This window comes from Pezoporus flaviventris, unplaced genomic scaffold, assembly GCF_033815535.1.
Source record: "Pezoporus flaviventris isolate CSIRO_AGI_PZ_B2104156 unplaced genomic scaffold, CSIRO_AGI_Pfla_v1 ptg000031l, whole genome shotgun sequence".
Taxonomy (NCBI): domain Eukaryota; kingdom Metazoa; phylum Chordata; class Aves; order Psittaciformes; family Psittacidae; genus Pezoporus; species Pezoporus flaviventris.
Genome location: NW_026892579.1, coordinates 43,815,850 through 43,829,739, shown reverse-complemented (window position 1 = coordinate 43,829,739; position 13,890 = coordinate 43,815,850). Strand labels below are relative to the sequence as shown.

General features: G+C 43.6%; 1 protein-coding gene and 1 long non-coding RNA gene across 10 annotated transcripts in view; one reads left to right on the top strand and one right to left on the bottom strand.

Annotated features, from left to right (window-relative positions):
* Positions 1–317: 317 nt before the first annotated feature.
* On the bottom strand, positions 318–2,639 carry LOC133273456 (uncharacterized). The gene is made up of 3 exons (XR_009744817.1): positions 2,564–2,639; positions 2,298–2,459; positions 318–1,631 (listed from the first exon to the last, which is right to left on the bottom strand). It is a non-coding gene; the product is annotated as an uncharacterized LOC133273456 (long non-coding RNA).
* A 289-nt stretch (positions 2,640–2,928) lies between these two features.
* The window catches only part of CYRIA (CYFIP related Rac1 interactor A), a 61,448-nt gene continuing 50,486 nt past the window's right edge, over positions 2,929–13,890 (top strand). For 8 of the 9 annotated variants that reach the window (XM_061460855.1, XM_061460859.1, XM_061460856.1 and 5 more), the window contains exon 1: positions 2,929–3,027. The gene's annotated coding sequence lies outside the window, so the exon portion shown is untranslated. The remainder of the gene's footprint in view (positions 3,028–13,890) is intronic. The other variant, XM_061460857.1, reaches the window with a different exon arrangement.

The window sequence follows — 13,890 nt, the reverse complement described above, 5'->3', positions numbered from 1 at the left end:
GAGACCTCTGTTTGCATCCAGATGACTGTTAGTGCAATTTTGCACAAAGCCATGAATTTCAAGACTTGCAAGGCACCAACCTCTACAAAAGACTAAACAATTCTCTTCCAGGTAGACAAAAATTCAAGTATCTGCCAACATTGTAAGTGACTTGATGAATCATTCCTGATAAAAATACAACCAAAAAAAAACCAACCAACCAACCCACAAAAAAAAAAACAAAACAACACCAAAAAAACTCAAAACTGTGACAGCATTCAAAATACAGCAGATGTTATAAGGGCAGAATCTTAAAAAAAAAAAAAGTGTTCAATTTGCCTGACATTTGAGATTGCAGACTGGTTTGGATGAGATTCAGTGTGGGATTCAGGCTCTTAAATTTTAGATGTCTGTATGAAGGTGTCTTCAGCTAGGTGTCTAAGGTTCTACTGTAGTTAAGACACATTCATTTGCATAGCAATGGGCATTCTGAGTTACCTGAGATAGGTCACAAGGACCTACAAGAGATCTGATGCTTTTGAAGAGCAGTAGAAAACAAGGCATGATACCCAAGTGCACCTTAAGAAGCCCTGAATACATCTGCTTACCCTACCTGTGGAACAGGACCTGTGTCAACAGAGCCTGGGTAGCTTTGATCTGTGATAACACAGCCTCTTTGTGGATGGTCCATTGTGTGGCTCACCAGGGAACTGACCGTAGGCACCTACCTGTTTCTCATGATATGCAAGACAAGTGTATGAAAGCATCAGGCCTGGACCCTACTCCTGACTAATGGGAGAACAGATACCTAATTAACATCTAATAACATGCAGGTGTTTGTATACCTACATTTAGAGGCACAATTCACATGTGTAAATGCAAGCGCATTCTTTCATCTGAGAAAGCTTAAGGTGTTTGAAACACTGGGATGGGGCTGGTAGCCATGAGACAGAATTTTAATGGGAGTCCTGCACTTCTTCAAAGACAAAACTTGGGCACTATATGAGATCCCTCACAAAGTCCAAGGAGTAAGAGGTGACTTCATTGAGGAATCTGAAACCTACCGATGTGCCTCAAAATTGATTTGTCTCATGCCACCACTAGCATAACAGTTTAGCACAGATAGCTACTGTTGTCTTGGATAATATAAAAGTAGCCAGTTAAACAATTATTTCCTGGTCTCTAACATGATTGTGCAAAGCTGAGAATCTGAAATGTGTCACTTGCCTGCCATGCCACTACAGCCTGTTCAACTTCAGTCTTTAGCGCAGTATGTGATGCTAAAGCTATGTAGATGTTCTACAGTTCATTTCATCAATATATAACGGTCCCTTTGTTTTGCAGGATTTAAAAGTTGGACTTTTCTAGCTCCTAATTACTATCTGTATCAAGAATCAAAATATTCTTCTGTCCTTGATGCATTCAGTGCAGACAATCTGAGTGCATACACATAACATGCACTAATGGAGTCAGAATATTTCCAGATGATCGGTGACAGCTGCCTCTTCTTTTATAAAAGCATCCAGCTAAAGACATGCCCATTACACAGCAGTCAGAAGGCATGCCCCAGAAAAATAAGAGAACATTAAGCTGCTGAGAATCTGAGGTTCAGTTCTCTCTCCTGGTTCCAGTTTTCCATGTGACTGTTCTTCCTGTTTGAAAGTGGAGCAATGTGATTTATTTCTTTTAAAAGGTACTTTGAGACTTGAGGATAAAAAATGCAAGCCAGCAGCTTAGTGTTCTACTAAGCTGGGTGCTGCAAGGGTTCCTATATTAAATATGTGCTTCAGTAACAGATACCAAGGCTTTTAATAGACTAAGTATGTCACTCAAATTATTTTCTAACTAGAAAATTTGGAATTTTCAGACCAAAGAACAATTCAAGGACATCTGGATACAGCCTGGGTAAAGGCAAGAAGTTAAAAGCATTCAGTGATGCTACTCTGGGATGCTTGCTCAGAGGGTGTGAAAGGGCAGAGGGTCAAGCCGGCAGCAAATCCTACGTGCTCACAGCTCTACCAAACCGCTCGGCTTCCCAGCGCTTCACAGCTTGCCTTATTCATGAGAATCACACCTCTCAGTGCACCCAGACCCTTCCTTCGAGGCGTTCGCCCCAGGCAGAACGCAGCTGTGAGCTCTCTGGTTCACTGGCACAGAGCTGTACTTGCTGGCTTTGCGGTCAGCATCATGGCTTCTCACATTTAAAGAGCTCGCCAAGCAAACCCCTGGTATGAACAAATATCTAGATATTTTTATGCCGTGCTTCCAATACTGTAACTTGTAGGCTTTTTGTTTGTTTCTTTCTGTAAATGACTCACATACTTGTCTTTTAGGGAAGGGGGAGACCAAGCGCTGCTCCACCACTCTTGCAACTTCTAACCTTATTTAACCCTCAAAACAGCAAGAGGAAGTACAAAGTATTTTCACGAGCTGTGAACGGGCTCAGATCTGGTTTTGACGTCTTGAGGAAGTGCTGCCTTCTGCAAAGCCAAAAATGCGAAAAATGTATGCGCAGTCCTACTGATCTCAAACACTGACACACACGCAGTCCGGCTCTCCCCCTTCCCCAAAAATAAGAGCCGACCAGCTGGGAGGAGAGGGGATGGGATCTCTGCAGATCTGGGCGGATTTGGGTCAGTACCGATAGCCCCGGGCGCGGGGGGACAGCACGGGTGATGGCCGCTCCTTTCCCTGCCTTTATCTCCAAGCAGACGCCCAAGCTCCCCTTTCCCCTCTGCATCTGCGGAGCGGACGGACTCCCCGTCTCTCGTTCCCGTCGTTCACAGCCGCCCGGCCTTCTCCCTGTCCGCAGCCACACCGGGGACCCCTCCTCCTGCTCTGGGCCCCGCAGAGTGCCCCATCCCCACCCCAGCCCGCGGCGGCTGGAGGCGGGTCCGAGGGAGCCGCACGCAGCCACCGTGGGGCGGGCCCGGGAGCGTTGCGCTGGGCTGGGCTGGGCCGGGCAGGGCAGGGGCGCGTCGCCGGCTGACTGAGGTGCGGGGGATGGACGAGAGTCGCTGCAGCAGCGAGCGGCGACGGGCGGTTCAGGTAAGCAGGAAGGGCAGAGGAAAGGGAGGCAGTGGGGCTGGGTGCTGCCGCCTGCCCGGGACTGCGCAGTGGCGAGCGGGCTGAGCCGCTTCTGCCGCTCGTTCCCGCAGCGCCCCCCGCATCAGCCCCGCAGGCAGCGGGGCGGGGACGGAGCTCTGCGGACCCTGCGCCTTCTCCGTCCGGAAGGTTCCCCTCGCCCCCTGCCCTCTCCGCCGCTTGCTCCAGGGTCATCGCGCCCCGGCCGGTGCCGCAGGCGGCGCGACTGCCCCTGAGCCCCGCAGGGCGGCGGGAAGGGGGTGTCCGGGGGAGGCAGCCAACTGTTGCCCGGGAAGGCGCCAGCCGCAGGCTGCTGCCAGCTCGTGTAGCATAGGGGCGGCGGGCGCTGGGTGCGCTCGCTTTGCCTCGGCTGCCGGCTGCGTTTGGGGTAGGCATCGGTTGCGGGGCGAGCGCCAGAGGAGGTTCCCCGGTTGGCCTTTCCCCAGCCGGGAGGAGCTTCCCCCGGGCACAGGCCCTCAGCCCATCCACAGGGGTGGATGTTGCTGGGTCTTCGTTGGCGGCCGGTGAGTGCCGAAGCCGCCGCGGCTGCAGGGTTGCGTAGCGCCGGTACAGGGACCTATCCCTGCCTGCTCCCGGCCCAGAAGCCCGGCTGAACTCCGGCCCTGGCCGGGGATAGCAGCCAAACTGCACGTCCTAGTGCCTTATTGGAGTAAGTATGCCTGGGCTGTATGGGAGGAGATAGCGGGGGGGAGGGGGGGTGGGGTGGTTAAGCTCACAACTTGAATTATGCCGAAAACTTTCTATTCCAGCTGCCGATCGTTGTTGGATGCAGGGAGTTATAAATGCGGTATTTCCAGAGGGATGTACATAGGCATAAGCCAAGAAACAAGATCTGCTATACTGCATTCATCTCATGTGAATCACTCACTGTCCATGTAGAGGTGTGTTACAGTGAACAGATACCATGCTTACATCTATTCTTCCTATTTTTCTTCCCCCTAATTTAATTTCATGACCGTTGAGCTTTGATTTTGTTTATCCGGGTTTTGTTATGCTAAGGTCTTGGTAATACATGACGTCACTGTCGAGCGCTCCATAATTCACTGGTAGCAGAGCAAGGCTCTAACTTCACATGCTTTCAGTGGCATTGCTAGTAACTGGCCAAGGGTGGTGATGTGGGTTGGTCTCCAGCCTGTTCCTGGCTGTGGTGGCTTAAACCCAGTCAGGCAACTCATTCACTCACTTCCCTCCCTTCTTTCCCTCCCCCTGCTCCCGGAGGGACAGAGAGGAGAACTGAAAATAATGCAACTCCCACGGGTTGAGATAAGAACAGTTTAGTAACTAAGGTATAACACAGATCACTACTGCTACCACCAATAATAACAATGATAAAGGAAATAACAAGGGAAGAGAATACAACATCTCACCACCAGCCAATCAATAACTCGCCCCCCCCCCCCCCCAGCCCGACCAAGCTCTGACTGATACCTCCTCCAACCCCACTGTCCCAGCCCTTCTGGGTAGCTCTCAGTTACATCCTGGGCATGACGTGCTGTGGTATGGAATACCTCTTTGGTCAGTTTGGGTCAGGTGTCCTGTCTCTGCTTCCTCCTGATTTCCCCTCCTCCCTGGCAGAGCATGAGGCTCACAAAGTCCTTGGCCAAACCAAAACATCAGGCCGAAAGTCAAAACACAGCACTGCACCGGCTACGAAGAAGGAAAAAAATGACTGCTACTGCTGAACCTAGGACACTGGTAATCTTTGATTGCTGTACAGCCCATCTTTTTGCTCTTTTTTTTGTCAACCAGCTCCTAAACGCAGTTTACATGTGCATGGGGAAAGGGTGTGTTAAGGGGGACAGAGATGTTTTTGCATTGGTGCTTCTGTTCTCACCATTTGCAAGGTCAGGAAAAAATGAAAACGACTTAGTGAACTCTTAGGTGGGGAGATCTGGAATGAAATGCTGTTGTGACAGGAGGTTGCTTTGTGGGCAAAGAATTTCATGTGCTCAGTGCTGCTCTACAGAAATACTCCAACTCATATTACACAAGGAAGAACCAAGCTGGTACTTCCTTTTTTCTGTTATGCTAACTTTCATAATGTTATAATACATAAGGAAGACTTACACATCAGCAACACACTTCTTTATGCTTTTAAGGAATAGAATTTGTAAGTTCTTGTGTTTGTACTCTCCTGTAATTCTCCTTCCCCCACAACCCCTCCCCAAGGCCTGAGTTAAAAACTAATGATAAAGCCCTACTACTCATGAATTTAACTTTCCTAGAGTAGGCTTTAAAGAGAAGTTGTAATGACATTACAAATTAAGGGAATAGCATGAAGGGTTTGACTTACATTAATAAAAAGCATAAAGTAGCAACTGAGAATAAAATTCTTGAACTTCAGTTTCTGTCTGGTCTTTAAGGTTTCAGTTAAATGTGAATTATGGCAAGTGTAAGTGAGGCTCTCTGGGTTTCTTAGTGACTACCCAGTATTTTACTGTATCCTGCTCTGTATTTTTTCACTACCCTCCTGTGTTGTTTTTGTAGTGACACAAAATATTCCTTAATTAATGTTTTTAGAGCAACTGTAAAAGAGTTTTGTGCAATCACTGGCATTCTTTAGTACTATAATGCATGGCATAGCACATGAACTTGATCATTCAGTTCACATTTTATACAAAACAGAAAAATATTATTCTATGTCCAAAACCTGTATGCAATCCAGACATCATTAGGTCTCCTATTAAATCTCTGGAGACTAACTGAGTATGTCAATGTGACCTATAACATCAGTGGACAGAATATGCATACCAGTAATACATGTTGATTTGAAGGAGCCAGAACCTCTTGGTGTTTCTTCTGTACTGAATTCAGTATGTATTTGGATTTGTTTCAGTATTATCAATCATTCTTTTTGCACTGCTTTCTACTTGTGTTATCTAGGAATGCAAAACAGTTACATTAAATCAGAGAAAGCATGAATTAAAATCTTTAATATATGGGGCAGCTTGAGAGTTGCAAAAATGCAGTCATAAATTTGAATTTTGTAGTTTAAATTAAAATTGTAATAGAAGCTGCTATGCACTCATGTGAATGATGATGAGAGCAATCTGAATGATGTGAGATGTGCAGGTCCTAATTCTTCTTCTATTTTCACAGAATTCCATTTTACGCTTCCAGTTAAAATGAAAAATGTGTCTTATTTTCTGTCTTTATATACTGCTTGCTACTAGTTCTTGGTTAAACTTGTAGTAGTAGTTACTTCTACAAGAAAAAATACAGTAATAGGTCTAGGACAGGTGCATTTTAGGACATACATGACCCAGTGCAGCACTGAGACACGGATTTTTATTTAGTATTGTGGATTTTAAATGTAAGAAATGATTTCATGGTTGATCTCTCCATGTTGACATGAATATGAGTCAGTCTCACATTAATTGTGGAATGGTTACTTCCTGTCTGTGACTGTAATTTTGTAGGGCTGTTCATAGTGGCAGTGGACAGGTTGACTTTTTACATCATGCTTTGGATGACTGGCAGTGCAAAAGGTGAAGCTAAAGTGTAAATTGCATGCTTGTTTTTGATTAAATCTGTGTAAGGAGGTTGTGAAGCTTGTGAAGTGTGAAAAGGTCATTTTGAATTTTTCAGTAGCAGTGCAACTCATGGTGTTGTGCAACTTATGCCTGTCCCAAGTGCTGTCTGATTCGGTTAAAATCTTGAGTTAATAAACGTGTTTCATGAATATATATGCCCCTCAGACCACTTGAAGAGCACTGGTCCAACATGGGAGTTGTCACATAGAGCATACTGGGAACTTGATTTTGGTCCCCTGTGGTGAGCTCTGGGTTGCTGAGTCATCTCTGGGCACTGGAGTTTGCAAAATATAGTAGCACTGTGGAGGTGGTTTGGTGTTTTTAAGTTGATGTGTAGACTTCCTTACATTTTAAGTAAGAGCCATTCTGTACTCTCCTGTATCTCTCTGATACACACAGGTTTAACTTAAATTTTAAGTAGTTGTTAGAAGTTTTTTTTATATATAATTTATGGGATTTGGCAGGGGGAGGACTCCTCCCTGTTGTATTACAGCCTGAATTCATAAATTATTTGAGTGGCCTATTTTACAATTAGATGCCCCAAAGCTAAGGTTGATGTTCTTAAAACTCACGTCTGAAAGCACACTGTTGTTTGTATTCTTTACTGTGAAGAAAATCAGACACACAGAGCTTCATTTCTGAATCCCTCCAGAGCTGTTACTGCTGTGACTTCTGGAGAGTGGCATCACTCTCCTGTATAACTGCCTTTGGCATCATGAGATGGGAGTGTTCTCTTGGGATTTGAAAAGCTTGTTTTGCTAAGAAAATAAGTAAGTGCAAGCTATTTACTCAAACAAGAAGCAGAAGCATTTGCAGTGACTCTTCTCTTTACAGTTGATGGTACATTAGTTACATCCTTTACTCATGAAGTTCTCTGTCCCCTTTTCAGCATGAAGTAACTTGGGCTCACATTTCCCTCTCCCCAAGTGACTGCAACAAGCAGCGTGGCATACACTGTCCTTTATTTCACCTGCAGCTGTGCCACTCTGAAAAAATTAATTAATTATGCCAGAGGGAAAGTGACTTCTGCTCTGTGATGAAGGCATTCAGGTGTGGGGAATCTGGTTTCTGTGGATGTTTCATTCTTTCATCCAGTAAATATTTTTCCATTTCATAGCTCAGCAGGATAGTCCAGGACAGGCTATAGTCTGTGGGTTAGGGCACTGCCCTGACATAGGTGTGGTTGTGAGCCAGCCATGCAACCTGGAAAGAGCCTACCACCCACTTTTACTTCCTCTGTGGTTACTTTCCTGATGTTTTAAAATTGCTTGATGGTGCTTGGGGGCATGCTCATGCCTTGCCATCCGAAACTTTAAAATTGCATGACTCCTTTCCTCATCGGCTTGTGAAAGGGATGACTTTGTATCTTGCTCCTGGGGAGGCCTGAGGGTTTTTCAGCCCTTTTTAATAACATAGGTACCTCTTGAGCTTCCAGGATAGGTGATGTTTAAGCTACAGCTTTCACAATTTTGTTTCCTATTACCTTAGATGGCATCCTGCTTACCATCCCAGCTGTCTTAAATTCCATTATATATGCAAATTTATTGTAGCCATGCTCAAAATTCTTCTGTGAGTCCATTTTGTACTTCTAGCCTCATATGGACTAATCTAAGTGTAGCTCTTTTGGAGGATGAAGGCCATAGTTTGGCAAGACTGAGGTTCCCTTCTCGAGAAAGTTTTCATTTTGGGGTTAGAATACAGTTTGAGCCTTGTTTGATTGAGTTATCCATCATCATATGCTGATACTTTGACAACTGAGCCAAGCCCAGCAGTGTCCTACGACTATTGTTGTCTAGAGTGAATGTGGTTAGACTGAGAAGCGTGAGGAAGGGATTGTTCTCTTGTTTTTCAAAGACATTTCAAAGAAAGCCTGCTTTCTGTTTTTGTTTTGTTATTGTGACTGTATTTGGTACCTAGCCTGATCATTATAATTTTCATTTTGCAGCTGCCCCAGATTAAGTCTGGAAGGTTAAGTTGAGTTAATGGCTTTCTGAGAACATGGGGAGAAAGTTTGTCTTCTGGTTTCTCTCATGCATATTAATAGTGGTGTGGAACTATGGGGCAAAAAATCATTACTCATGGTTGTTTGCTGGTACACAAGTGCTGCCTGATGGTGCCACTTACGGAGCTGAATTGATTTTGGAGGAGGAAGGTTCTCCGTGGTAACTGATCCATATGATCCTGTCTCCAGTAAATTGGTTCCAGAATTGTGTTTAAATAGCCTTCATGAGAGATGTTCAGTGGTATTTATTTGCTGCAGGTGATTTGCTGGTCCTAATTTTTTTTCAGAGGGTGCTTGTTTAATGCTGTGAAAATTGGGTGTGAGACGCAATGGTGAGGGGAAAAATTTCTAATAATATTCCTTAATATTATTGAGGAGTTGCTGCAAATGTTGCTCAGACCTGTTTAGATTTTAGAAGGCTACATTGTTAAATTTGTTATGTTTTATTTCCAGGAAGGGTCTAATTTTGTCTTAGTTACACTTTCTCCCACCCACATATATACCGTCTGACTCCTTGTACTGTAGTGCTTTGTAATTGCAGAGTGTTTTGCTTCAAGGATCATCTGTAGACTTTTTGGTGACTCCTTCAGATAAAAGATTTCATGACAGAAGTTTACATCTTTAGAAGCTTCTGGAAATAAGTCTATAATCATCTCCCTAATAACTGATGGTCGCAGAGGAAATGGGAGATGATATTCTGTAACTGTTTTTCCTATGTTTTTATTATTAAAGCATAAATGCCCTGTAGAACCGGAACACTTCCTCACCCTCTCACAAGGCTGTGCCGCAGCAGAGCTCTGTAATACCAATTACTGCAGGGACGGTTTACTGTTCCAAATGAGATCACGATGGGGATGCTGGAAAATGAGTCTCTCTCAAAATGTGTTTCATGCTCTGAATGCTTGAGAGATTTTGTTAAGAGTGCAATACTTAAGTCTAAGGGCTTTATGCTTTTAATTAGAAAAGGTGTTATAAAATCCATTTATTACTTAATATTAACATCTCTTGTTTTCAAGAGGAAAGTGCAAAGAAAATAATTCATGATCTTGCAGTATTCTGGGAGATGTGTCTCTGCAACTAAATCATCTTACTGCTTTCATTTTTTTTCCTAAAAGACAGGAAGAGAGTACATATATTAGAGGCCTTAGAAGCATAGATAATCTGCTTGTCCATTTTTATACTGTGAGACAAAAATTGATTAGGGTCTGACTACTTACGCCTTTGTTTTAGTGAGGTTTTGATTCATTATGGCACAGACAGTATCATGTTGTCCTTTACTGAACTAAATCAGCCAAAAAAAAAATCCCCTTTTGTTCTGCTGCTGAGGAACACTGTGGGCTGCCAAATCCTAGCAGTCTGAGTCACCACAATCGTAATAAAGTGTTTGTACTTTGCGGTTGCTGTTATTCAGTGTCTTCTAATTTATTCATAAGACAAAGGGACATCTACAGGTTATAATACTACTTTTTAAAGAAGTATTCCATGTTTATACTGAAATAAAATTTGACAAAAGAGAATTAAATATACATTGTTAAAATGTCAAAGCTTCCAAGGAGCAAATGGCAATCTTTAACAAGAAGAAATATTTGTAGCTATTTAACAAATTTTATTTTCGGTGTAAGAGCAACATTGGACTTCAAAAAAATGGGGATTATTTTAAACTCCCTACTGAACTTTGCTGTTTTGGCCATCTGAGCTGAGCTGATAATGATCTGAGAACCAGGGAGACTGTTTCCTTCCTTAAAAAAAAAAATAAATAAATTAATGTTTTAAGGACAGAGACTCTGACCCTGGAAATACTTATCTGTATTTCAATTCTGATGCATGGGCTGTGACCCAGCAGCATAACTCATGTAACTGAATTCAGTGGTTTGCAGGATCTCCCAAACAAAGCAGTCAAATCCTGAGTCACAGTATTCAAGTGGAACTAAGAGTGACTGCACATAAACAGCTAAGGGAAAGAAGGGTAGTTCTGAATTAATGATGGGTACCTGTAATGCTGACAAATACATTCCCTGGCTCCTTGGAAGATGCACGGAGGGGTCCTGTGGCTGGCTGCATGCACACTATGGGCTCTGGGTGATGTACCCTGTCGCTGTGCTTGGAGGGGAGATGACAGTTCTTAGAAATTTTTTATCCCATCACCTGTGCATGGAAAGGAGATGGGCTTCCTTGTAATTTATCAGTTCTTTAGCTATTGGGTAGGAGTCTTCATGATTTAGGCTTTTAACTCTAGTATCAGTTATTGAGGGAGGAGCAGTGATTTATTTCTGTTGATAGAAGAACAGCAAGACTTTTATTCCTTTTTTGCCTGATATATAGAGAATTCTACATGTCATTTACCTTTCTCTAGCACTGAGCTACTGAAATTTCCACAGCTGTCTCAAAAAAAGCCAAATTTGGTAAATCAGATCATTGATTAACTTCTCCTGACTCCATCTTGTAGAGCTGCTGGAGAACAGGAAAGTGGACTGAGCTGGGTGTGGGTGGTGGGCACTGGGGCAGTGAGGACACGTATGGAAATTCATGCGGCATGAAGTACTATAATTTTAATTGCTGCTCTGCATCATGCTATCCCTACAGCTGTTTCCCAAAGAAGAGCCTCGCATGCTATTCACAGGACATTCAAACAAAGGGCGGTGGTAGATAAGCACATGCAAATACATTACATGCCCTCCATCCTTTACTTTTTAATACGTTCAGTAGTGACGAGTTCAGCGTGAAACACTTGGTGACATGTAATTAAGTGTGAATTAAGTAAATGGCAGTTGATTCATGGTACCCCTCTCGCAGGGTTTGTATTCTTAATGCGCTCAGGATGGATGAGCTCAGGGCAGCGCAGCCCGGCGCCTCTGGACGCGTGTGGCAGCTCAGCTCCTCTCGGTCGCTTGGTGCTGACTTCCTTTCTCTTTTTTTTTTTGCCCATAAAAGGAGAAAAGTGCTGCCATACGACTCGCTTTAGGGAGGATCACGAGACGAGGCAGAGGGGGAGGTTGTTCAGGTAGCTGTGTTTTTGTACGCAGCGCAAGACATTCTGCTATGTGTGTTTAATGTGATCCTGCTGGCAAAAAAAGGTGTTTCCTTCTGCTGACACTGGAGTAAACCCTTTCATTTTCTAGTAACTTGTTTTCTTTGTTTGTATGAGATTGATGTAGAGAGATTATGAAGGGAAGTTGGATATAAATTATTTTAGAAAGAAGGCAAAAATCCCAGTTCTCGGGGATTAGGCTGTCCACCAAACTTGCTGACACTTCTGTGCTGGTGGTTAAAGAATGGCTGCATGTGGTATTTTCCCGTCACTGTAGTTAGGCATGCCTAAGGTTATTTCTTAATTTTGCAGTATTAAAAAGTTTCATCTCCAGTTTTCCAGAAAATAGACTGTTGAGGTGATGCCCTGAAAACTTGCTCAGAAATCACGAGGAGATCTCGGTGCCTTTCTGTAACCAGAGAAATCTCCAAGCCTGTTTGATGCGCAGTCTTAAGTGACTTCCAGTGTACAGTAAAGCATGAGTTGCCTGACTTCATTTGACATATTCTGGCAAAAAACATAGCCCACCCTCTGATGATGGTCATATTTTCTCTGTAGAGCGAAAGCAATTAACAGCTCTAAGTAAGTTCCACCCAGCTTCTGCCATGGGCTAATAGGTGGTATTCCATGGGCTCCTGATTCAACATCAGAGTGTGCAGCCCACACCAGGATGATCTTGAGCTGTCATCTTCTAGCATGTTGCCTGCTGATATCCTGCACGTGTGTTTCAAAGCAACTCGGAGTCAACGATTCACAGTATTGATCAGCTTACATTTAGCCTTGTATGTTCCTTTTACTTACTGATGCTGTGAAGCAGTTTGTCATGGGGGCATATAAATTAGCTGTGTCTCTTCTTGCACAGTCCAACACAAGATGTTTTGGAAATCACAGCAGAATGGACCTGCCTATAGCAATGAGACTTCTTTTTCTCTCTGACAACTGTGAAGAGTGGGGATCTTTGACTCAAACATTTACTTTGACTTTCTTATGAAATGAAACATTTTGTGAAGGAGTCCAAATGGAGATGGAAAATAAATTAAGATCTTAGTAATGCACAGTCATTTCCCAGCATCATTGTTATCTAGTGTCACTGTAGGTATCCTGGGAACAGAACAAAAGGACCATTTTAATTCTGGATATAAAGTCGCTGTTTCTTTCAAGCAGGTTTGTTAATTTTTTTCCACATCAGAACTAGGTTGTAGGCGAAATTCTGTGAGAAACAGATGTCTGTCTCATGCTAGCGGTGTTATCATTGCTGGGATTTAATAAATTTGTTACTTCACTTTTAAAGTGAATTTCTCCTTTTCCTACCACCCTGATGTGAGTAAAGTGTGGAGAAGCAGAGTCTCAGCTGCTGTGCATTGGGACACTGTCCATAGAGAGATGCCCCTTTATACCAGCTGACTGTCAGGACCAGTGTCCTACTGACAGCAGTGCAGGCTTGCTGAAATCAGGAAGTCAGGTGCTCATCTTCAGTCTGCCTGAACACATTAAAAAACTCCAAAATGTAAAGAGTGCACTTTTTCACCTGTGCTGCATATTATACGTATGCATGCGTATATATGTGGAAACACAAATACTCAACTGTTACTCATTTACTTGGTTCTGTTCTCTTGGGCTGAAAGCAACAGCCACGTAAGTGAGGATGTGATACTAAACCCAGAAGAAGCTATCATGCCTGAAAAAGGTGACCTGTTAATTCTGACATGCATTGCTACTTACAGAATTGACTTCTGAAAATTATGTTATCCAGAAGCAACTTCGTACTTACAGTCGTTATGCATGTTCATAGTAGGAACTAAATAAGGAATAGATACAGTATGCGACTGTACTGTTACGTTTTTAGTACTGTTCGTGACAACAGTTTTGGCCTGTGCCAGCTAACACTTTCCCAGCTAACACTTTCCCAGATAATGCCCAAGCATAGTTCTGGGGTTAGGAGAGACGATGGACCATTTCCAAAAGGCTGCTTGGATCTGGCCAGGCTTTTTCAGAGGGATTTTAGGTGTCCAGCCACGAGCTGTACCGTGCTTGCTGCTTCCAAGCCCAGAGAATGGCTGTGTGCCCTGGTCTGGTTTATTTTCTGACATACATGTGGCCTCAGGTTCTGCTTTCCAGGAAGCTGGGTTTCAGCAGCTTCTCTGGTGGTAGGAGTGTCTTCATGTGCGTAGAAGGCTAGGAGAAAAAATTATGTCCAACCTGAAAGGAGAAGCTGTGTCTGGAAAGCTGGAAAAATAAACCAG